Source organism: Arachis stenosperma, chromosome 6 (genome assembly GCF_014773155.1).
Source record: "Arachis stenosperma cultivar V10309 chromosome 6, arast.V10309.gnm1.PFL2, whole genome shotgun sequence".
Classification (NCBI taxonomy): domain Eukaryota; kingdom Viridiplantae; phylum Streptophyta; class Magnoliopsida; order Fabales; family Fabaceae; genus Arachis; species Arachis stenosperma.
Window position 1 is genome coordinate 51,285,305 of NC_080382.1, and position 26,458 is coordinate 51,311,762.

Here is a 26,458-nt window from a genome sequence, read left to right on the forward strand (position 1 = left end):
ACGTTAACTACCACGTCAACTTAGTTAACGTGGCAATTAACGTGGGCTTATGATGGCTTCCCGGGCGTTATTGGTGATCACTTTTCTCCTTAACGTTGCAAGCTATTTACCATTCCACGTTAGTGGTCACGTTAACTAGATTAACGTGAGTACCAACGTGATTTTTCCTTGCTTCCTTTGTCCTGAAATCAAGCAAATAAAGTGCATCAAAGCTCTAGCCAAAGTCATGAGATTATGCATCATCAATTTATCATTAAATTCTTGCAAAATCCTCATGAAATCATGTGAAATTCACAATAGTTGCTTGAATCAAGGTGTAAGTGTATTTTCATCCAAAACTTGCCTTATTCACTAAGAAAATGCATGAAACAAAATAGTAAAGAAAAGGTCAGTGAAACTGGCCTAGATGCCCTGGCATCACGATCCTCAATGGCCTGATCTTTCGTAGGCTCCCGTGGTCCCCACAAGGCTTCGCGGCTCGAATTACTCTATGTCGCACCCCATGCTTATGATAATTGTGTGCACACACTTTAATAGGTGCGATCATACAGCACTAATGCACCGAATCCCATCAGAACTCCGTAATCAAGCGTGCTTGGGCGAGAGTAGTACTAGGATGGGTAATGTCCTGGGAAGTCCTCGTGTACACCTCTTTTTTTTTCCGTCGTACTGACCCTCTTTCTTTAAACTATTCTACCCCGAGAAGGATACCCTAAAGCGGTCCTCAATGGCCTGATTTTCTCCAGGCTCCCTGATAAACCACTATTTTATGGTTTATCTTATGCTCAATTGAGTGGTTTTTATCAACTCTTTACTCACTTATTCATACAATTCGCATGTTTTACATTTTCCTTCCTGATTTTGTGCTATGATTGAAAACATGCTTCTTTGATCTTATATTTACTTATTATTAATCCTCTGTTATTACCATTAGATACCTTGATATGTGTGTTAAGTGTTTTCTGATATTATAAGGCAGGAATAGCTTGGAGGATGGGAAGGAAACATGCAAAAGTGGAAGCAATACAATAAGTTGGAGAAATTGCTAAGTTGTTCAGCCTGACCTCTTCGCACTCAAACGGCTATAACTTTAGCTATAGAGGTCCAAACGACGCGGTTCTAGTTGCGTTGGAAAGCTAACGTCCAGGGCTTCGATTCGATATACAATTTGTCATTGCTGCTATGACGCCAGGCGATGCGAACGCGTGAGTCACGCGGACGCGTGAGTCACGCGGACGCGTGACCTGGCAGGAACACAACCCGCGCAGGCCGCGTCACTTTTCCGCGACCTGTACAGACTAGAAAGCGCTGGAAGTGACTTCTGGGCTATTTCTGACCCAGTTTTCGGCCCAGAAAACACAGATTAGAGGCTATAAAGTGGGGGAATGCATCCATTCATAATGATGCCATTCATAATTCTCTTTTTATTATTTTAGATGTAGTTTTCAGAGAGAGAAAGGTTCTCTCCTCTCTCTTAGGATTAGGATTTAGGACTTCTCTTAGTTTTAAGAGTGACTCTCGATCCCAGGTTTTATATTCCTTTTACTTTATATTTTTTTTCCATTTGGGATATTCTAATGCTTTTATTTTATTACTTGAATTATTATTTATCTTTTCAATTAGGCTTATGCTACATTCATGTTATGATTTTCTTAATTAATATTATTTGAGGTACTTCGGATTTACTTTTGCCTTGCTTTATTTATACGAATGCTTTTAATTTAATTTAGATTTTTCCCCCTTTTGGCTTGGGTTAAGTGATTGGTAACGCTTGAGCTGTCAAATAAAACAGTGGTTGAAATGGGCAGATTCTGATTGCATTAGGATTGCTCTAAAGCTAGCCTCTCCACAAGAGTTGACTAGGACTTGAGAATTAAGCTAATCAGTCCACTTAACCTTCCTTTGTTAGTAAAGGTTAACTAAGTGGGATTCAAACTCAATTCTCATCACAATTGATAAGGATAGGACTTCCAGTTCTTACACCTTGCCAAAAGTTTATTTTACAGTTATTTATTTATTTTTAATTGCCATTTAAATTATTTGTCATACTTCTCCCTTATTTCTAAAACCCCTAATTTACAGGATTCATAACCAATAATAAGAACATACCTCCCTGCAATTCCTTGAGAAGACGACCCGAGGTTTAAATACTCGGTTATCAATTTTAAAGGGGTTTGTTACTTGTGACAACCAAAACGTTTGCACGAAGGGATTTCTGTCGGTTTAGAGACTATATCTACAACGCGACTGTATTTATGAACTTCTTTACTGGCAAAAATCCTAACGTCAAAATGGCGCCGTTGCCGGGGAATTACAAACGTGTGCCTTATTATTGGTTATTGTAAATATTTTTCAAAAAAAAAATATTTTTATTTTAATTGTTTATCTTTTTCAGCTCTTCCCTCTTATTTCAGATATCTAGTATGAATTCTCACCCCTCCCGCTTTGAGTTTGGTTCTAACTTTGTTGAAGGAAATAGAAACCACAGCAGGAATATGCATCAAGGTCAGACCAATCAAGGATGGATGGAGCCAAAAGGATCTAATCAACCCTTTAGGCAACAACACCCTCCGAGATATCCTGGACAAAGACCATTCTACAATGCATACCCAGCTGAAAGATACGGTGGACAACCTTGTAACTACCAACAAGCCCCACCCCGTGCATATAGGCCACCCTTTCAACATAACCTCGAACTACCACACTCACAAGCTTCTTTTTATCATTCGCCACCATATGATCCTTCCTTACCCGAGTACCAACCCAATCACTCCCAATCACTACCATCCTATTTTGTATCATGTCTAAGTCCAGCAACCCGAGAAGTAGAGGTTCGCCTAAAGGACACGGTAGATAATCTTCAAACAACCATTCAACAACTGGAGCAAGCACTAATTCAATGGATTTCTAGGTGCTCAGATACACAAGGATCAGCCACAGCCCCATGTGGATAGTCTAATGAAGAGCGGAGCATGAAAGAGATACCAGAAACTCCAGTGGACAAGACAGGAAATGAATTTGTACTAGAACAAGTAGAAGAAGCTGTCATTGTTCAAGAAGAAGAGTTGGTTGAAGATCTAGGAGATGCTGAACCTCCATGGGAATCCAGAGCTGAGGATAACTCCGTTAGGGACATTACAGTTGATGTTGAGGAGGGTGTACAACCTCCAAAGCATATCATGGTTGAAGACTTTGAAGGAGACGATCAAGAGATGGATTCAATCATTAATGAATTCTTATCTACATTTGAATCCTCTCCCATTGGACTTGACATGGGATTACAGAAGAAGAAACACAACCTCCCTTGCCCTTGGTGAACACTGAAGAAGAGATTGAATTGGAAGAAATCCACCAAGAGGAAGAGGTTAATATTGAAGAAGATTGCCAAGAGGTGGAAGATGTCGAAGAAGAGCACAAGGGAGTGGAGCTTGCACGTTCATTAGAAACACCTCCCCCTAAGTTGCCATCATCCTTCACAACATTCAAGTGGGTGAAATTCATATCCCCTAGCTTCCTAATTCCACTTGAATACGGGCTACTGGAGACGGATGGTCAACTTAGAGCTCTCTATGGTATTAAGAGTAAGAAAAAAATGGTCAGTGATAAGATTTATCCTGCAAGGTTCAACTTGGTTGTGTGCTCAACATTCAACTGACTGGGTCTAGGAAGTTGTTTGTCAGCTCTAGTGAGAATTTAGATTGCCTGCTACCCAGATGGAATCATGATGATCTACACAAAGACAGGTGCAAAGGCAAGGTCTGGGACCCCGGAATCCATTCTATCAATCACCACTCTTGGGGCCTTGTCACATGCTTTAACTTACTTGAAGGCTTTCTGCGCCTAGTTTGGGACCCCGAAGGCTACTGGAAGTACAAACATTGGTGGGGATTCCTGGATCAGTACAAGCATAAACCACCATAACAGGAAGCTCACCAATTGTCCAACTTAAGGACTTTAACTAAAAGTGCTAGGTGGGAGACAACCCACCATGGTATGATCGTTCCTTTTGCAATTTTAATTTTATTCAGTTTTATTTGTTTTTGAGTTTTATTTTATTTTATTGAACTTGAAATCATGCATAGCATTCACATTAAGCATTGCATTCTGCATACTGCATAAAAAAAAAATTTGCTACGCGACACGACCGCATCAACGACGCGTCCGCATCGCAAGGAGAGGGGAGAAAATAAAAATGAACAGAGAGTCACGCTGGAGTGTGGCTGGAGGCGTGCCAGTGGCACAAATCGACCCACGTGATCGCGTCGCTGACGCGTCCGCGTCACATGGGCATAATGGCCTCCCACGCGACCGCGTGCCCCACGCAGCCGCGTGCTCTGATTTTCGACGTCAAAAAGGTGCATGGCCGAAAGTTGTGCTGGAATTGGGCTGGACTCGTGCTAGAAGCCCAAGCCCTCCCACGCGATCGCGTGCCCCACGCGGCGTGTCGTTTTCCAAAAATGGCCATCCACGCGATCGCGTCAACCACGCGATCGCGTCACCCCAATTTTGGCAAATAAATTAATTTGAACAGAGAGTTGTGTTGGCGCGAGGCTGCACTCGCGCCAGAAGCATAACATGGGTCACGCGACCGCGTAACTGACACGACCACGTCCCCTTACTTAAAGCGAAATCGCGCGAACGCGTGCCCTACGCATCCACGTCGCTTGCGCCGCACAGCTTATCCTAATTTGCCAAATATCTTATCTTTTCTTCCCCAATCCTAATTTTTCCTCCCTCCTTTCTTCTTCCCTTCTTTCCCTTCTAATTCTTCTTATTTTTCTTTTTATTTTATTTTAATTTATTTGCATACTTTCATTCATTGCATTATTTTCATTGGTGTTGGAATTTTATTTGGGTCATTGTGGATTGCTGCAGAATTATTTGACAGTTATATATTACTTTTTAAAGGGTGCTTGCATGTTCAATTTAATACTTTCTATACCTTATTTACCATGCATGCTATGTGTTTGTGAAAAAGCCCATATAGCATTATGCACTTTTCTACATTACTTTACTCTACTATTCAATGCTTGCTTTTCACAAATTTCCTTTACTATTGTTTTAATTGAATTTAATTGTCAATACAAATGTGATGGTTTGTTACAAATAATGCTTGGTCTATGCTACTCATGTCCTTTTCCGGCATGCCAATAAACACCTTGCATTCACTTGTCATTTTCTGCACTAGCTATTTTTCATTGATGGCTTTTCACATGTACTCGAGAGCATGTGTTAATGTCAATTACATCCTAATGTGCATCCATCACCACTTTTCCCGTCCTCTTCCTTGATATATATCTATTTGAATTTAATTTACTTTCTCTTCCCTTTTTCAGGATGACCACCAAGAAAGGAAAGGAGAAAGCTACTCCCAAATCAACAGCAAGGAAAGGAACCGAAGAAGCCCCAGCTGAGGAACCACAACCCCCGTCCACTCGCACATCTTAGCACGCACCGAGGACGGTGCAATCTTTAAGTGTGGGGAGGTCAATACCGACTTCCAGGGGTTAGTTACCTTCTTTTCAACACCAATACTCTTATTTTCTTTATTTGTTCATTGTTGCATTTGCATGTTTGATTGCATGTTTATTTAATTTTTGGTTAAAATAATAAATTTCTTTTAAGACCTTATTTTTGAAAAATTTCACTAATTTAAATTGAAAATTTTTATGTTAAAAATTTGTTTGAAGTTGTAATTGGAACATGGTTTTTGAGCCAAAGAACACACAACCTGTGAGATTTGAGCTTAATTACATGGTTACATTATTTAACCATAAATTTTTCTTCTTGTGTGTTCACTTCTCTATGATTGTAATCTTTATTTTGTTCCATTCTATATGTTGATGACAAGTCATCTTAGCCTAGTTTCACTAGTCTTTTTCTTTTGTTTTCACTTGAATTATGCACTTTCTTGAGGCTTAAGCAAGCCAATTTAGGTAGATTTTCATGCTTCCTTTGATTGAATCAACCATATGTGAATTAATGCTTTTCCATGAGGTTTGATGCCATAATTGGTGCATATTAGGATAGAATGAACATCTCATGATTTCAAGCAAAGCTTTGATGTGTTTGGTTGATTTATGATAGGTGAAGAAAGCTTGGAAAAGGATTGAAGTGAGAAGGAACGGCTAGAAGATAAGAGAAGACAAGGAATCAAGTGAAATTGAACCAGGAAGAATGAAGTTGGAGTTGAAGTTAGCCTCAACGTTAGCCCCCTAACTTGGAGGCTAACGTTGGAAGCTAAAAATTCCTCCCAGGGCTAGCCACGTTTGCGCCAACGTTAGCCCCCTAACTTGGAGGCTAACGTTGGCATAAGAAATCTTCCCCAGGGTGTGCCAACGTTAGCGCCAACGTTAGCCCCCTAACTTGGAGGCTAACGTTGGCATGAAATTTTGCTCCCAGGAAGGCCAACGTTTGCGCCAACGTTAGCCCCCTAACTTGGAGGCTAACGTTGGCGCCACTCCAACACTAAGCAAGGCCAACGTTAGGGTCAAAGTTAGCCCCCTAACGTTGGCCCCAACGTGAGATGCAGGAAGTTGTGTTTGCTGCTAGAAAAAGTTAGCCTTGAAGTTAGCCCCCTAACTTTGAGGCTAACTTTGAATCCAAATTTGCAAAACTCAATTCCAGTTCAATTGGTTCACTTGGGTTCTTCTCCAAACTTCAAGAGCAATCAATCAAGGCCTCTTTCAACCCAAATCCACCAAGAGCAAAGGCCCAACTCAAGGCTTGAAGATCAATTGAAGAAAGTGTATAAATAGGCTAGAATTCAATTTGTTTCGGAGAGTTCCCTTTTTAGAATTTTTCATAGAGCTTTCCTTGGGAATTCTAGTTACTGAGAGATCTTTAGTTTATTAGTTTGGGGAAGGAGAATTCCACTCTCTTCCTCTTAGTTTTATTGCTTTAAGCTCAGTTACAATTGTCTTGGATCTTGGGTTGGAGAATTGAAGGAATTCTGTTTCAATCTCATCCTTGGATCTTTCTTTTTATTTACTGTTTGATTGAATTTAGCTTCCTGTTAATTGCTCTTCTTTTATTTACTTTGCAATTTACAATTCCATTGCTATTGTTCTTGTTGGATCTAGGAAGGCATTGAGATCTAGACTTGATTTTCTAGTCTCTGGGTCCTGAGATCTAATTTCCCATTTCAATTCTCTGTTTCTTACTTCATTTGTTCATTTACTTTCCTGTTTAAAATCCAATCCAACCCCATTTCCCAATTACTCTTCTGTTCGATGAAATTTTACTTTTCCTTGTTTAATTTTTGCAAATCCAACTCCCAACTCCCATTACAATTCAAGTCATTTACATTTCCAGCACTTTAAGATTTTGCAATTTACATTACTTGCTCTTTAAGTTTCTGCCATTTAATTTCTTGCTTCTTAAGATTCATCACTTTAATTTCTGTTTCCTTTAATTTCATGCCAATTCCCCATTCCCTTTACTTTCAAAGCAATTTAAATTCTGCAAATCATCAATCAATCAACCAAATCTTGATTCGCTTGACTAATTCAACCACTAAACTAAAATTGCTCAATCCTTCAATCCCTGTGGGATCGACCTCACACCCGTGAGTTTTTATTACTTGATGCGACCCGGTGCACTTGCCGGTTAGATTGGTGTGTTTTTTTTGGGAGAAATTCATTTTTCCACCAAAAATAATTACCATCAAGTTTTTGGCGCCGTTGCCGGGGATTGATTAGATTGACAATGATTAAGTGAGGTGGAAGTTTAGATCAAGCACTTTTTCTTTATTTTTGACTAACCCACTAACTGTTTGAATTTTTGCCTAAACTAACACTAACTTTGCTCTCTCAGTAGAGTACATTGCTTTTCTGGTTCTGTGTCCGTTTCTTGTTGTTCTGTACAACAAGAGCAATTTTCTTCTGATTTTCTCTCAAAGCCTATTAACTGTTTGACACATTGTGTCAACTAATCCTCTGACTACATTCTGGCATGAGAATATCCAATTTTCATTTGGATTGTTTGTGATTGTGCAGATCATGGAGGAAAGGAATCCTACAGCAAGAGGAGAAAAATTGAGGCATTATGATTTTCAACCTCCATAATCAAAGAGCAAGATGTCAAGCTAGTGACAATAAAAGAGCGCTTGTTGGGAGGCAACCCAACCGGAGGTAGCTTTCTTTTTATATCTGTTTCAATAAAAAGGTTAATTAGTTTTATCTATATTGCAAGAAGCTAAGTTTGGTGTTGCACACCAAAACAATCTAAGGGAGAATGAAGGATTCTAAGTTTGGTGTTCCACCAAAATTCCATCATACAATATATTCTCACCTTCTGCATAATGCTAGCTTCAAGCATTTAGACAAACTAATTAACTATTCTGCTATTTTCAGTTTTATTGCTTTTGAAAAAAAAAAGAAAGAAAAAAAAAAGAATTTCACACATGGTTAATGAAAACCTTTGGCAAGGTACTAAGTTTGGTGTTCCCACACCAAAGTAAGTTCAAAAAGCCCACAAATAAATCATGCAGACTAACCACTGGTTCTAAGTGCTTGGGGAACAAGCAACTTTCAATATCATTGCAGAGTATCATACAAGCCTTTGGAGGGATTAAGCATCATCAATCAAAGAAGCAAAAGATGAACATGAAAGCCAGCATTGATGATGATGAGAAGAGGGAAAGCAAGTGAACTCCAACAGGTTGTATTGTTAAGTGATTGTTTTACATCAAATATTGCTGTAATTGAAAGTTGGGTTGTATCCTTATTTGTCCTGCATGTTTGCATAGTATAGTTTTCTTTATATACCCCTGCCTGCCTACATAGCATAGTCTTTCGTTATAATTCAATAAGCAAGATGCTTGATTATTCACAACATTCTTATCTTCAAAACTTGTTTGCACTCAATTTTCAAGAATGCATCACATGAAAGTTCTTTGAAAAGAAGGATTGAGGAATTAAAACAATGTTGAGGTAAGCAAAAGATTAGGAGAAGTGGTGGTTCTAGTTGTATGATTATGTCTTGAGGTTGCATGCTTGTGAAAACTTGCATGGGAGCTCATAGGCAGGATGTGAAGTTCAAAGAAGTATTGTGGAGATTCTCAAAAATCAATTGATCCGAGAAGCAGCAACCAAAACAAAAAGAAAAGAAAAGAAAATACAAAAACAAAAAGAACATGGCCCAAGGCTCTGAGCATCAATTACTAGGCAGAAAAAGAAAGAAAGAAACAAAAATTCAAAGAGTTGCTATCCTAGTAAATGCTTGTGGTTGAAGTGTGTCAAGGAAAGAGGCTTGAGCAAGTAAATCCTGAGGGGTGCTTTAACACCTAATACCTTAAAACCAACTGGTTTAGGAGTATTGATTGAAAGCTTATCTAAAGAGCCGCCTTGAGACATGACACTTAGAGTCGAGGTCAAAGCACAAAAACTATAAGCTGCTTCAAGGTGATTACATATAAAGAGATCTCCATGATACCATTTGGATGAAAATCCTAAGACCTACGACTCCCAATATGTAAAGACTAATGAGCACTGAAACCCTTGCTTGAGCATACAATTTAGAGTTCACCCCACTGTTACTTAATCACTTCTCTCACTGTACTTTACAAGTGTTCCTCAATCCATCTTAGCTGAAAGAACCTTTGAGCATAATTCATTTCTTGCTTGGGGACAAGCAAGCTTTAAGTTTGGTGTTGTGATGACAAGTCATCTTAGCCTAGTTTCACTAGTCTTTTTCTTTTGTTTTCACTTGAATTATGCACTTTCTTGAGGCTTAAGCAAGCCAATTTAGGTAGATTTTCATGCTTCCTTTGATTGAATCAACCATATGTGAATTAATGCTTTTCCATGAGGTTTGATGCCATAATTTGTGCATATTAGGATAGAATGAACATCTCATGATTTCAAGCAAAGCTTTGATGTGTTTGGTTGATTTATGATAGGTGAAGAAAGCTTGGAAAAGGATTGAAGTGAGAAGGAACGGCTAGAAGATAAGAGAAGACAAGGAATCAAGTGAAATTGAACCAGGAAGAATGAAGTTGGAGTTGAAGTTAGCCTCAACGTTAGCCCCCTAACTTGGAGGCTAACGTTGGAAGCTAAAAATTCCTCCCAGGGCTAGCCACGTTTGCGCCAACGTTAGCCCCCTAACTTGGAGGCTAACGTTGGCATAAGAAATCTTCCCCAGGGTGTGCCAACGTTAGCGCCAACGTTAGCCCCCTAACTTGGAGGCTAACGTTGGCATGAAATTTTGCTCCCAGGAAGGCCAACGTTTGCGCCAACGTTAGCCCCCTAACTTGGAGGCTAACGTTGGCGCCACTCCAACACTAAGTAAGGCCAACGTTAGGGTCAAAGTTAGCCCCCTAACGTTGGCCCCAACGTGAGATGCAGGAAGTTGTGTTTGCTGCTAGAAAAAGTTAGCCTTGAAGTTAGCCCCCTAACTTTGAGGCTAACTTTGAATCCAAATTTGCAAAACTCAATTCCGGTTCAATTGGTTCACTTGGGTTCTTCTCCAAACTTCAAGAGCAATCAATCAAGGCCTCTTTCAACCCAAATCCACCAAGAGCAAAGGCCCAACTCAAGGCTTGAAGATCAATTGAAGAAAGTGTATAAATAGGCTAGAATTCAATTTGTTTCGGAGAGTTCCCTTTTTAGAATTTTTCATAGAGCTTTCCTTGGGAATTCTAGTTACTGAGAGATCTTTAGTTTATTAGTTTGGGGAAGGAGAATTCCACTCTCTTCCTCTTAGTTTTATTGCTTTAAGCTCAGTTACAATTGTCTTGGATCTTGGGTTGGAGAATTGAAGGAATTCTGTTTCAATCTCATCCTTGGATCTTTCTTTTTATTTACTGTTTGATTGAATTTAGCTTCCTGTTAATTGCTCTTCTTTTATTTACTTTGCAATTTACAATTCCATTGCTATTGTTCTTGTTGGATCTAGGAAGGCATTGAGATCTAGACTTGGTTTTCTAGTCTCTGGGTCCTGAGATCTAATTTCCCATTTCAATTCTCTGTTTCTTACTTCATTTGTTCATTTACTTTCCTGTTTAAAATCCAATCCAACCCCATTTCCCAATTACTCTTCTGTTCGATGAAATTTTACTTTTCCTTGTTTAATTTCTGCAAATCCAACTCCCAACTCCCATTACAATTCAAGTCATTTACATTTCCAGCACTTTAAGATTTTGCAATTTACATTACTTGCTCTTTAAGTTTCTGCCATTTAATTTCTTGCTTCTTAAGATTCATCACTTTAATTTCTGTTTCCTTTAATTTCATGCCAATTCCCCATTCCCTTTACTTTCAAAGCAATTTAAATTCTGCAAATCATCAATCAATCAACCAAATCTTGATTCGCTTGACTGATTCAACCACTAAACTAAAATTGCTCAATCCTTCAATCCCTGTGGGATCGACCTCACACCCGTGAGTTTTTATTACTTGATGCGACCCGGTGCACTTGCCGGTTAGATTGGTGTGTTTTTTTTGGGAGAAATTCATTTTTCCACCAAAAATAATTACCATCATATGTCCAATATTTAATATATTTGCATGCTTGCATATGATTGAGGCCATTGTTTGAATCTAGCTCACTTGTCCCAAAATTAGCCTACCTTTTACATCACCCTTGTTAGCCCCCTTGAGCTTTTAAATCTCCTCTTGTTTTATAACCACAATTACTAGCCTTAAGCAGAAAAACAAATTAAAAATCCCAAGTTGAATCCTTGATTAGCTTAAGATAGAGGTTGTGTATCCACTAAGTGTGGGAAAACATGGGAACATGGGTTGATTGGAAAAGATTAATTCAATAAAATAATAAGGATTTTTGGGAGTATGCTCATGTGAAACAAATTTAAATTAAAAACACCATGTGCATTGATATATGTTCTGTTTATGTTTAAAAAAAAAATTTATTATATATTTATGAATAAGGGGACAAAATTACCCCAATAATAAGTTTAGTAGAGAAATCAATGCACACGGAAGTAAAATCAAAAATAAATTTGATACATGAGTATGTGATAAAAAGTGGGAAAATTATGGGAAGCTAAGTATGATTTTAAAATTTTTATAGTATGTATATGTTAGGTGAGATCTTAGACTACTCAAGGATTCAATTTATAGCTCACTTAGACATATATATACCTTCACCCTTACCTTGGCCCCATTACAACCTTGAAAAGACCTCATGATGTTTGCATTGGTATGCTAAATATTTGTTGATTGATTAGATGAGGAACAAAAGTTTAGAAAGTATGATTAGAGAAGAATAGAGTGATTGACTCTAGACACTTGAGAGATTAGAGTGATACACACTACTAGTGAGGGTTCAATGCTTGATTCAATGTTCCCTGCTTTCATTAGCTATCTTCTTACAAGTTTACTTGCTTTTTATTCTGTGATTTGAATTAGTGAAATTTAATTCATATTTGTCTTGAAGAACTTATTTATTTTTAACCAAGTAGGTAGTAGAAACATTTGTGCATGTAGTTGCATTCATATAGATAGGTTGCATTTCATACATCCTACCATTCCTATTCATCTCTTTATAGTTTCTCTTAAGCTTAGCATGAGGACATGCTATTGTTTAAGTGTGGGGAGGTTGATAAACCACTATTTTATGGTTTATCTTATGCTCAATTGAGTAGTTTTTATTAACTCTTTACTCACTTATTCATACAATTCGCATGTTTTACATTTTCCTTCCTGATTTTGTGCTATGATTGAAAACATGCTTCTTTGATCTTATATTTACTTATTATTAATCCTCTCTTATTACCATTAGATGCCTTGATATGTGTGTTAAGTGTTTTTAGATATTATAAGGCAGGAATTGCTTGGAGGATGGGAAGGAAGCATGCAAAAGTGGAAGGAATACAATAAGTTGGAGAAATTGCTAAGTTGTCCAGCCTAACCTCTTTGCACTCAAACCGCTATAACTTTAGCTACAGAGGTCCAAACGACGCGGTTCCAGCTGCGTTGGAAAGCTAACGTCCGGGGCTTCGATTTGATATATAACTTCCCATAGCTGCTTCGACGCCAAACGACGCGAACGCGTGAGTCACGCGGATACGTGACCTGGCAGGAACGCAACCCGCGCGGCCGCGTGAGCCATGCGGCCGCGTCACTTTTTCGTGACCTGTACGGACCAGAAAGCGCTGGAAGTGACTTCTGGGCTGTTTCTGACCCAGTTTTCGGCCCAGAGAACACAGATTAGAGGCTATAAAGTGGGGGGAATGCATCCATTCATAATGATGCCATTCATAATTCTCTTTTTATTATTTTAGATGTAGTTTTCAGAGAGAGAGAGATGTTCTCTCCTCTCTCTTAGGATTAGGATTTAGGACTTCTCTTAGTTTTAAGAGTGACCCTCGATCCCAGGTTTTATATTCCTTTTACTTTATATTTTTCTTCCATTTGGGATACTCTAATGCTTTTATTTTATTACTTGAATTATTATTTATCTTTTCAATTTGGCTTATGCTACATTCATGTTATGATTTTCTTAATTAATATTATTTGAGGTACTTTGGATTTACTTTAGCCTTGCTTTATTTATACGAATGCTTTTAATTTAATTTAGATTTTTCCCCCTTTTGGCTTGGGTTAAGTGATTGGTAACGCTTGAGCTGTCAAATAAAACAGTGGTTGAAATGGGCAGATTCTGATTGCATTAGGATTGCTCTAAAGCTAGCCTCTCCACAAGAGTTGACTAGGACTTGAGAATTAAGCTAATCAGTCCACTTAACCTTCCTTTGTTAGTAAAGGTTAACTAAGTGGGATTCAAACTCAATTCTCATCACAATTGATAAGGATAGGACTTCCAGTTCTTACACCTTGCCAAAAGTTTATTTTACAGTTATTTATTTATTTTTAATTACCATTTAAATTATTTGTCATACTTCTCCCTTATTTCTAAAACCCCTAATTTACAGGATTCATAACCAATAATAAGAACATACCTCCCTGCAATTCCTTGAGAAGACGACCCGAGGTTTAAATACTCGGTTATCAATTTTAAAGGGGTTTGTTACTTGTGACAACTAAAACGTTTGCACGAAAGGATTTCTGTCGGTTTAGAGACTATATCTACAACGCGACTGTATTTATGAACTTCTTTACTGGCAAAAATCCTAACATCACTCCCGTAGTCCCCGCAAGGCTTCGCGACTCGAGTTACTCTATGTCGCGCCCCACGCTTTTGATAATTGTGTGCGCACACTTTAATAGGTGCGATCATACCATCACTAATGCACCAGATCCAATCAGAACTCCACAATTAAGCGTACTTGTGCATGAGTTGTCCTAGGATGGGTAACCTCTTAGGAAGTCCTCGTGTTGCACCTCTTTTTTTTTTACGTCGTACTGACCCTCTTTCTTTAAACGATTCTATCCCGAGAAGGATACCTTAAAGTGATCCTCAATCGCCTGATCTTCCTCAGGCTCCTGCGGTCCCTGTAAGGCTTTGGGGCTCGAGTTACTCTATGTCGCGCCCCATGCTTATGATAATTTTGTGTGCACACTTTAATAGATGCGATCATACCAGCACTATTACAATGGATCCCATCAGAACTCCGGAATTAAGCGTGCTTGTGCGTGAGTAGTACTAGGATGGGTGACTGATGAGCAGATATTTTATACGCTTTTTGGGGGTAATTTCATATAGATTTTAGCATGTTTTAATTAGTTTTCAATAGAATTTTAATAGAATTTCATATTTCTAGACTTTACTATGAGTTTGTGTGTTTTTCTGTGATTTCAGATATTTTCTGGCTGAAATTGAGGGAGCTGAGCAAAAATCTGATTTAGGCTGAAAAAGGATTGCTGATGCTGTTGGATTCTGACCTCCCTGCACTCGGAATGGAATTTTCGGAGCTAAATGAATCCAATTGGTGCGCTCTCAATTGGGTTGGAAAGTAGACATCCAGGGTTTTCCAGCAATATATAATAGTCCATACTTTGCACGAAGATAGATGACGTAAATTGGCGTTCAACGGCTGTTCCATGTTGCAGTCTGGCGTCCAGCGCCAGAAACAGGTTACAAGTTGGAGTTCAACGCCAAAAACACGTTACAACCTGGCGTTCAACTCCAGAAACAGCCCAAGCACGTGAGAAGCTTAAGTCTCAACCCCAGCACACACCAAGTGGGCCCCAGAAGTGGATTTCTGCACCAATTATCTTAGTTTACTAATTTTCTGTAAACCTAGGTTACTAGTTTAGTATTTAAACAACTTTTAGAGACTTATTTTGTATCTCATGACATTTTTAGATCTGAAATTTGTACCTTTTGGCAGCATGAGTCTCTAAACCCCATTGTTTGGGGTGAGGAGCTCTGCAGCGACTCGATGAATTAATGCAATTATTTCTGTTTTCCATTCAAAACATGCATGTTCCTATCTAAGATATTCATTCGCGCTTCACTATGAAGAAGGTGATGATCCGTGACACTCATCACCTTCCTCAATCCATGAACGTGTGCCTGACAAACAAGCCCGTTCTACATCAGATTGAATGAGTATCTCTTAGATTCCTTAATTAGAATCTTCGTGGTATAAGCTAGATTGATGGCGGCATTCATGAGAATCTGGAAAGTCTAAACCTTGTCTGTGGTATTCCGAGTAGGATTCAAGGATTGAATGACTGTGACGAGCTTCAAACTTGCGATGGTTGGGCGTGATGATAAATGCAAAAGGATCAAGGGATTCTATTCCGACATGATCAAGAACTGACAGATGATTAGACGTGCTGTGACAGAGCATTTGGACCATTTTCACTGAGAGGATGGAAAGTAGCCATTGACAACGGTGACACCCTACATACAGCTTGCCATGGAAGGAGCCTTGCAATTTTTGAAAGTAAGAAAGCAGTATGTTACAGGAATTCAGAAGACAAACATCTCTAAAACTCCAACATATTCTCCATTATTGAGTAACAATTATTTATTTTATGCCCTTTGACTTTTTACAATTAAAACTAAAAATTATTATTGATATTATATCCTGACTAAGAGTTACAAGATAACCATAGCTTGCTTCAAACCAACAATCTCCGTGGGAGTCGACTCTTACTCACGTAAGGTATTACTTGGACGACCCAGTACACTTGCTGGTTAGTTGTGCGAAGTTGTGACAAGAATTGTGATTTCCAATTTCGTGCACTAAGTTTTTGGCGCCGTTGCCGGGGATTGTTTGAGTTTGGACAACTGAAGGTGATTCTTGTTACTTAGATTAGGAAAAATTTATCTTTTTAGTTTACAGTCACTAGGATTGCATCTTCTATTATTCCTTTTTAAAATTTTTTTCAAAAATATTATTTTTCTTTATTTGAATTTTTGTTTTTTTTATGTGAGTTTAGTTTTATATTTTAAGTTTGGTGTCAATTGTATATTTTATATTTTCCTTTAAATTTTCGAATTTGTGTTCTTTATTCTTCCTTGATCTTCAAGTTGTTCTTGTTAATTTTTCTTGTTTGATCTTTGGTTTGTCTTGTTCTGCGTGTTTTCGTGTTTTCCTTGTGCTTTTTTTTTCAAAATTTTAATTTTCAAAAAAAATATTAACATATTTTTATACCTCTTTAAAACACGTTACATTTATAAATCAGTTGGCAAGAGCGTTGGCTTATGTTCTTGGCAATTGGGTATTATCTTTTTAAAACTTTTTCAAAAATAATTTTTTCTTTGATTAAATCTTGTGCCAAACTTTAAGTTTGGTATTTTCTTGTTAATTTTTCTTTAATTTTCGAAAATTTATTTTAGTTTTCCCAAAAATTTTAAGTTTGGTGTTCTTTCTTTTGTTCTTGGTGTTATTGTGAATCTTCAAGGTGTTCTTGAGTCTTCCTTGTGTTTTGATCTTAAAATCTTTAAGTTTGGTGTTCCTTGGTATTTTTCCTCCAAAATTTTTGAAAACAAGGAGCATTAGATCTAAAAATTTTAAGTCTTGTGTCTTTTGTGTGTTTTTCTCTTTCATCATAAAAATTCAAAATTCAAAAAAATATCTTTTCTAACTATTTTTAAGCAATATTTTCAAATTTTTCTATAAAAATTCAGATTTCAATTTCAAAAATTTTCAAAATTTTATCCTTTAAAAAAAATTTATATCTTTTTCAAAAATATCCTAACCACTTTCTCTCTCCTCACTTTTTCAAAAATCTTCATAAAATATTTTTAAATTTTTTTATTTTATTTTTATTTTTATTTTTATTTTTAATTTTATTGTCGTCTTTATTTTATTTTATTTTATTATTATTTCAAAATTTCTTTTATATGTAATAAAATAAATAAAATAAATTCACATCATCTCTCTTTCTGCATTATGGACTTAGGTGGAAATGAACAGTCCAGAAGGACTCTGGGGTCATATGCTAACCCCACTACTGCTTCATATGGGAGTAGTATATGTATACCCTCCATTGGAGTTAGTAGTTTTGAGTTGAATCCTCAGCTCATTATCATGGTGCAGCAAAGTTGCCAGTATTCCGGTCTTCCACAAGAAGAACCTACAGAGTTTCTGACACAGTTTTTACAAATTGCTGACACAGTACATGATAAGGAGGTAGATCAGGATGTCTACAGGCAATTACTGTTCCCATTTGCTTTAAAAGACCAAGCTAAGAGGTGGTTAAATAACCAACCTAAGGACAGTATAAAGACATGGAAACAACTGTCAGAAAAATTCCTGAATCACTATTTTCCTCCGAAATGGATGACACAGCTAAGGCTGAGCATCCAAGGCTTCAAACAAGGATATAATGAATCTCTCTATGATGCCTGGGAGAGATACAGAGAGATGCTAAGAAAATGCCCCTCTGAAATGTTTTCAGAGTGGGTGCAGTTAGACATCTTCTACTATGGGCTTACAGAAAGAGCTCAGATTTCTCTAGACCACTCAGCTGGTGGATCCATACACATGAGAAAGACAATAGAAGAAGCTCAAGAGCTCATTGATACAGTTGCCAGAAATAAGCATCTGTACCTAAGCAGTGAACCTTCCATGAAAGAAGAGGCTAAAACAGTAACTACTGAAATGAGTCCTACAGAACAAGTTACAGAATTCAATCAGCAATTGGATTTTCTAACAAAACAGTTAGCCGAATTCGAAGAGATACTACAAGAAACAAGAATGGCTAAGATGAATATGAAAGTGCAATTGAAGCAAATAGAATAGCAGTTATCAAAACAAATAACAGAAGAATGCCAAGCAGTTCAATTAAGAAGTGGGAAAATATTAAATACCTCACTTTAAGGTAGCAGGAAGCAAAGGAATGAGCAAACTATCCAAAATCCATCTAAGGACAGTAAGAGCTCAGAGAGGAATAATTCTGGCGCTCAAACGCCAGAAAATGGGTGGAAAGCTGGCGTTGAACGCCCAAACCATGCTCACTCCTGGTGTTCAACGCCAGAAACAAGCAAGGAGTTGGCGTTGAACGCCTAAAGGGAGCACAGTTCTGGCGTTCAGACGCCAGAAGTAGGTAAGAAGCTGGCGTCTAACGCCACTCCAGCTTCCACCCCTGGCATTCAAATGCCAGTGGGGGATCAGACACATACTAGTGCTGATAATAACCCTTCTAAAAAGGCTTCCCAACCCACATCTGTAGGCAATAAACCTGCAGCAACTAAGGTTGAGGAATATAAAGCCAAAATGCCTTATCCTCAGAGACTCCACCATGCGGAACAGGATAAGTAATTTGCCCGCTTTGCAGACTATCTCAGGACTCTTGAAATAAAGATTCTGTTTGTAGAGGCACTTGAGCAAATACCCTCTTATGCTAAGTTCATGAAAGAGATCTTAAGTCATAAGAAGGATTGGAGGGAAACTAAAAAAGTTTACCTCACTGAAGAATGCAGTGCAGTCATTCTGAAAAGCTTACCTGAGAAGCTTAAAGATCCGGGAAGCTTTATGATACCATGCACATTAGAAGGTACTTGTACCAAGCAAGCTCTATGTGATCTTGGGGCAAGTATTAACTTAATACCTGCAGCCACTATCAAAAAGCTTGGGTTGACTGATGAAGTTAAACCAACCCGGATATGTCTCCAACTTGCTGATGGCTCCATTAAATACCCATCAGGCGTGATTGAAGACATAATTGTCAAGGTTGGGCCATTTGCCTTTCCCACTGACTTTGTGGTGCTGGAACCTTTATTGATGTTCAAAAAGGGGAAGTAACCGCGAGAGTCAATGAGGATGAGTTCAAGTTGAATGTTGTCAAAGCCATGCAGCATCCAGACACCCAAAATGACTCCATGAGCATTGATATTATTGACTCTCTGGTAAAAGAAGTCAATATGGCTGAGAGTCTCAAATCAGAGCTAGAGGATATCTTTAAAGATGTTCAGCCTGATCTGGAGGAATCAGAGAGAATAATAGAACCTCTGAAAATCCCTCAGGAAGAGGAGAAACCTCCCAAACCCGAGCTCAAACCATTACCACCATCCCTGAAATATGCATTTCTGGGAGAAGGTGATACCTTTCCTGTAATCATAAGCTCTACCTTAGAGCCACAGGAAGAGGAAGCACTAATTCAAGTGCTAAGGACACACAAGACAGCTCTTGGGTGGTCCATCAGTAATCTTAAGGGCATTAACCCAGCCAGATGCATGCACAAGATCCTATTGGAAGGTGACGCTAAGCCAGTGGTTCAACCACAAAGGCAGCTGAATCCAGCCATAAAGGAGGTGGTGCAGAAGGAGGTCACTAAATTACTAGAGGTTGGGATTATTTATCCCATTTCTAACAGCCCCTGGGTAAGCCCTCTCCAAGTCCTCCCTAAGAAAGGTGGCATGACAGTGGTTCGTAATAAAAAAAATGAACTGGTTCCTACAGGGTGGCGTATGTGTATTGATTACAGAAGGCTCAATACAGCTCATTTTCCTTTACCATTCATAGACCAGATGCTAGAAAGACTAGCAGGTCATGAATACTACTGCTTCCTGGATGGATATTCAAGTTATAATCAAATTGTAGTAGATCCCCAGGATCAAGAGAAAACAGCATTCACATGTCCATCCGTAGTATTTGCATACAGAAGGATGCCATTTGGCCTGTGCAATGCACCTCCAACCTTTCAAAGGTGCATGCTCTCTATTTTCTCTGATATGGTGGAAAAATTTCTGGAAGTCTTCATGGATGACTTTTCAGTATTTGGAGACTCATTCAGCTCCTGTCTTGACCATCTAGCACTTGTTCTAAAGAGGTGCCAAGAGACTAATGATGCGGAATTTATAACCCACACTTACTAACCGGCAAGTGCACCGGGTCGTACCAAGTAATACCTTACGTGAGTAAGGGTCGATCCCACGAGAATTGATAGATTAAGCAACAATAGTATTTGATAGGATTAGTTAGGCAAGCAGAAAAGAGTGTTTTGGTATTCAAAGAGCATTACACATAGACAAATAAATAAGTTGGGAATAATATAATAAGAAGATAGTTAAGGTTTCAGAGTTATCTATTTTTCTGGATTAATTTTTATTACTAACTAATTTGATCATGCAAGATATAATTTCATGGCAAACTATATGTGACTAGGCCCTAATTCCTTAGACCTTCCTAGTCTACTCTAAAATTCATTAACTGCCAATTCCTTGGTCAGTTAATTCCAATTAGAGGGTAAAAATCAATTTTCAGTTTATATGCCACAAAAATTCTAATTACCCAAAAATAAGGGGATTATATGTCACGTATCCCATTAAATCCAAATAATTAAAATTTAGGATAAAATGTTTCCAAGCTGTTGTTCAAGTAAAGAACTTTTCCAAGTTTTACAAGAACTCAATTAGAACATGGGTCATACTTCCGTTCCACCCATATTCATAAAATAAAGAGCAAAAACAATTATTGAAATATAAATCAAAGCATGGAATAAATTAGAAAGATCAAACGAATTAATCCATTACAAATAGACAGAGCTCCTAACCTTAACAATGGAGGTTTAGTTGCTCATGGAATGTAGAATGTAAATTTGTATAAAATTCCCTAATGGAATCCCCCTAATGTAATGTAATTTGAATAGAAGAGAAGTCTCCCCTATTTATAACTAATCCTAATTAATTTAAAATCTAATTATCTAAAAAATAAAAATAATATCTTTTCCTAAAAGATAAGATTTGAATTTAAATTTGAATTAATTTACAGATCTTCAGTTGATGGGTGGGGACCACTTGCTTTGTCCATTCTGCAGCTTCTAATCTGTGTTTTCTAGGCTGGAAAGTGGGTCAAAACAGCCCAAAATTCACCCCAGCGTCATTTGTATTTTTGCAGATCGCGCATGTGACGCGTCCGCGTCGTCCACGCGTTCGCGTCATTTGTGGATATTCCAGTCCACGCGTTCGCATCAGGCACGCGATCGCGTCATTGCGATTTCTCCATTCTGCGCGGTCGTGTGAGCCATGCGTCCGCGTCGGTCTTCGCTGGTCATCTCTTTGGTTTCTTCTGTTTCTCTGCAGAAACTTCATCAAATTCCTCCGAATGCTATCTAAAATAAATAAAATTGCACAAAACTCAAAATAGCATCTATAGTGGCTAAAATATAATTAATTCTTAATTAAACTCAACAAATTAGATATAAATTCACTAGGAAAAGATAGATAAGATGCTCACGCATCACAACACCAAACTTAAACTGTTGCTTGTCCTCAAGCAACCAAAACTAATATAAGCTTAGGATGTGAATTTGCATGAGAATGAGAGTTCTATTAAGCTCATGTCTCTTTTTATAGTGGGGTTTATAACTGTAATCCTGAATAGGTTTGGCATCTCACTCTCCTTTGAATCAAGAATGTTATTGTCATTCGGATTTAGAATCTGGATGATATTATGAATTCTCTGATCTTTACATATCAGTTTAATCCTTGAACACAGCAACATTTACTTTAATTTATTTTTCTTTGGTGCTTTGCACCTTGAGCCTAGCCGTGACTTTAAATGTTTTGTCTCAAGCTTTACTTGACACAGAAACACCACAAGCACTTAACTGGGGAACTCTCTTTGAGTTCAGATTTTTCTTTTAATTACTCCCAGACATTGGTGCTCAAAGCCTTTGGCATACTCTGTTAAATGCAATTGATCTCGACTCTAAGTGTTCTGTCTCAAGGATTACTTGACACAATCACACCACAAGCATATGACTAGGGAAACAACTCTTTGAGCTTTTAATCATGTCTGACCTCCCTAGTCATTGATGCTCAGAGCTTTGGACCTTGCTTTTTTTTTATTATATTTTTTTAATTTATATATTATTATTATTTATTTATTTTTTATTTTTTTTTGCTGTTTCTTTTTCTTCAAGGATTAAATTTTTGTTTATTTCAGAGAAGTCATAATAATTCTCTAAATTCCTGTTCCTTATACATCAACATCCCTTGATTCAAATTCAAATATGCACTGTTCATATCATGCATTCAAAAATCACAGAAAATACTACAATATTTAAGTGAATAAGACTATTCTTAGAATTAACTCAATTTCTCATGCAATACATCACTTCTTTTTCTTTTCTTTTTAGATTCAAGTTCAGTGAGTGGTATATGAAACATCTTTTCAGCAATAAAGAAAAAAAAACTAGTCCTAGAATTCTAACTAATAAAAGATCATGCAACAAACAAAGCAAAATAGCAGAAAGCCAGAACATAACATAGAAAAAAGAGGGGAGGAATAAAAATGAAAGGAACTCAACCACCTTAGTTATCCTAGCGGTCGCTTTATTCTTCAGGTTGTGCTCCTCTGTGAAGATGATTTGCCTCCCTTTTGTGCCAGAAAACCAATAAGCGCAGCGTCTAACAACACCAAACTTAAAGATTTGCTTGTCCTCAAGCAATTAAAAGCTGAAAATAGAAGAGATAAATATTATGATGAGGGAAAAATAAAAGGATAAAAGAATAAGAGAGAATTAGGATTGGGAGAGAGAGAGAGAGAAAGAAAGCTGGGCGGCGAACTAGTGTGGCGCAAGCGACGCGAACGCGTGCAGCACGCGGTCGCGTGGGTCGCGCCTTCCCAAAATGACACAGAAGCGTCAGGCACGCGATCGCGTGCCCTGAATTTTATGCTATTCGCGCGAAGCCAGCAACGTGCCTGCGCAACTTTCTGTTTGCATGGCTTGGGATGCCTATTTTCATACGACGCGATTGCGTCATGCACGCGCACGCGTGGATGGCCAAATGTGCAATTGACGCGGCCGCGTTAGGGATGCGTCTGTGTGACAAAATTTGTGCTTCTAGTACACTTCCTGCCCCAAGCCAGCACAACTCTCTACCTAAACACTTTTTTACGTCGAATTTGCAGGTGACGCGTCCGTGTCAGTGACGCGTCCGCGTGAATGGCGAATATCACAAACGATGCGAACGCGTGGTGTATGCATTCGCGCGGGATCATTTGTGCTAAAGGCTTAGTTCCGGCACCATTCCCGCTCAACTCTCTGTCAAATTTCATTTTTCACTCACACATGCTCGACGCGTTCGCGTCAGTGACGCGTCCGCGTCGTATGCGCTTCCTCTTCTTTTTTATTTTTTTTTTAGAGCTTGAGGTGTTCGGTTCCTGTGATAAAATAGCAGCATGATCAAAAAATTAGTAAGAATTCAATAAAATCAAATAACTAAGAAAACTACTACTACTACGAAAAACAACTAAGAATGAAAAGAAACGATCATACCACGGTGGGTTGTCTCCCACCAAGCACTTTTAGTTAAAGTCCTTAAGTTGGACATGTGGTGATCTCCTTGTCATGGTGATTTGTGCTTGTACTGATCCAGGAATCTCCACCAATGTTTGTAATTCCAATGGCTACCGGGACCCCAAACCAGGCGTATAACGCCTTTGAGCAAATTGAAGCAAGTGACAAGGCCCCAAGAGAGTTGATTGTGGGAATGAATTCCAGGGTCCCAAATCTTGCTTTTACGTCTGTCTTCTTGTGGATCACCATTATTTCCACCTGGTGGCAAGCAATCTGAATTCTCACAGAGAGATCCAAACAACCTTCTAGACCCATTTAAGTGAGCTCTACACCAATCCTTGCACTTTAATTTGGAGCATGCAACCATACTGAACCTTGCTTGACATCTCTTGCCACTAACTATCTTCATCTTACTCTCAATGCCACAAAGAGCTCTAAGTTGACCATCTGTCTCTAGTAGCCCATATTTAAGTGGGAAAGTAAGGATTAAGGATAGGAATTTTACCCACTTGAATGTTGTATTGGATGGTGATGGCTTTGGGAGAGGTCTTGCAAGTTTCACTTCCTTGTGTTCTTCCTTGAATTCTTCTACTTCTTTGCAAGCTTCCTCAATTTCAACCTCTTCCTCTTGGTAGCTTTCCTCTAATTCAATCTCTTTTTCATTACTTACCAAGGGCATTGGAGGTTGTGTATCTTCCTCTTCTTCTAATTGCTTGCTTATTTGGCCCATTTGCACTTCCAAGTTTCTAATGGAGGCTCTAGTTTCTTGCATAAAACTCATCATCATCTCCCAATTAGGATCTTCTTCGGATTTAGAGTTTGCCTGCTGAGTTGATTGAAACTGGTGGTCATTAAAATTATTTTGTTGAAAACCACCCTGAGCACTCCCCATGTAATTGACCTCTTGAAGAAGATTTTGGGTGTTGATAGCTGGGACTTGCATGCCACCCATCTGTTGAGTAAGTAGATTTAATTGCTGAGACATAAGCTTCTTCTGAGTAAGAATAGCATTAAGAATTTCTACTTCCATAACACCCTTCTTCTGAGGAGCTTCACCATCTGATGGTGGCTCTTGATATGGGTAGAAAAATGATGGTTCTTGGTAGTTGGAACATGGGGCATTGAAATTTTTTTGGTTTTGGCTTTGCCAACCAAAATTTTGATAGTTCCTCCATCCACTATAGTATGAATCACTACTTGGGTGTAAGTAGTAACCTACGTGATCTCTCTCCATTATTTTTCTTAGCACAAAACACCAAAAAGGATTAAACGCACCATGTGGTTGACAAGCAAGCAAAGAAGAAAGAATGTAAAGGAAATTTAAACTCAAAAAAAAAATAAAAAAATAAAACAACTAAGGGGACACCAAACTTAATTTCAAAAATTAAGAGGAAAAAAATTTTTTTTATAAAATAAATCAAAATAAATATATATTTTTTTGAAAAAATTTTTTTTTTAAATATAAAGAAGAAAGAACATAAATATCTTTTTTTAATATATATATATATATAATTTTTTTTAATTATATAAATAAAATAAAGGAAAGAAAAAAAAGGTATGGTGTAAAAAAAAAGAGAAGTAAACGAAAAGAAAAAAAAAAGAAAATAACGTAAAGTAGAAAAAAAAATTAACGTAAAGAAAAAAAAGAAGAATACCGTCAATTTTTTTTCGAAAACTTTTTTTTTTAAAATAAATTTTAATAAAATTAAAAATAAAATGCCTAATCTAAGCAATCAAACAACTAATAGTTATTAATCACAATCAATCCCCGGCAACGGCGCCAAAAACTTGATGCGGAATTTATAACCCACACTTACTAACCGGCAAGTGCACCGGGTCGTACTAAGTAATACCTTACGTGAGTAAGGGTCGATCCCACGAGAATTGATGGATTAAGCAACAATAGTATTTGATAGGATTAGTTAGGCAAGCAGAAAAGAGTGTTTTGGTATTCAAAGAGCATTAAACATAGACAAATAAATAAGTTGGGAATAATATAATAAGAAGATAGTTAAGGTTTCAAAGTTATCTATTTTTCCGGATTAATTTTTATTACTAACTAATTTAATCATGCAAGATATAATTTCATGACAAACTATATGTGACTAGGCCCTAATTCCTTAGACCTTCCTAGTCTACTCTAAAATTCATTAACTGCCAATTCCTTGGTCAGTTAATTCCAATTAGAGGGTAAAAATCAATTTTCAGTTTATATGCCACAAAAATTCTAATTACCCAAAAATAAGGGGATTATATGTCACGTATCCCATTAAATCCAAATAATTAAAATTTAGGATAAAATGTTTCCAAGCTGTTGTTCAAGTAAAGAGCTTTTCCAAGTTTTACAAGAACTCAATTAGAACATGGGTCATACTTCCGTTCCACCCATATTCATAAAATAAAGAGCGAAAACAATTATTGAAATATAAATCAAAGCATGGAATAAATTAGAAAGATCAAACGAATTAATCCATTACAAATAGACAAAGCTCCTAACCTTAACAATGGAGGTTTAGTTGCTCATGGAATGTAGAATGTAAATTTGTATAGAATTCCCTAAAGGAATCCCCCTAATGTAATGTAATTTGAATAGAAGAGAAGTCTCCCCTATTTATAACTAATCCTAATTAATTTAAAATCTAATTATCTAAAAAATAAAAATAATATCTTTTCCTAAAAGATAAGATTTGAATTTAAATTTGAATTAATTTACAGATCTTCAGTTGATGGGTGGGGACCACTTGCTTTGTCCATTCTGCAGCTTCTAATCTGTGTTTTCTAGGCTGGAAAGTGGGTCAAAACAGCCCAGAATTCACCCCCAGCGTCATTTGTATTTT

At 37.7% G+C, this 26,458-nt stretch overlaps 2 pseudogenes; both read left to right on the forward strand.

Annotated features, from left to right (window-relative positions):
* The first annotated feature begins 535 nt into the window (after window positions 1–535).
* On the forward strand, window positions 536–652 carry LOC130936971 (5S ribosomal RNA; annotated as a pseudogene).
* Window positions 653–14,184: 13,532 nt separating this feature from the next.
* On the forward strand, window positions 14,185–14,303 carry LOC130936975 (5S ribosomal RNA; annotated as a pseudogene).
* Window positions 14,304–26,458: the final 12,155 nt, after the last annotated feature.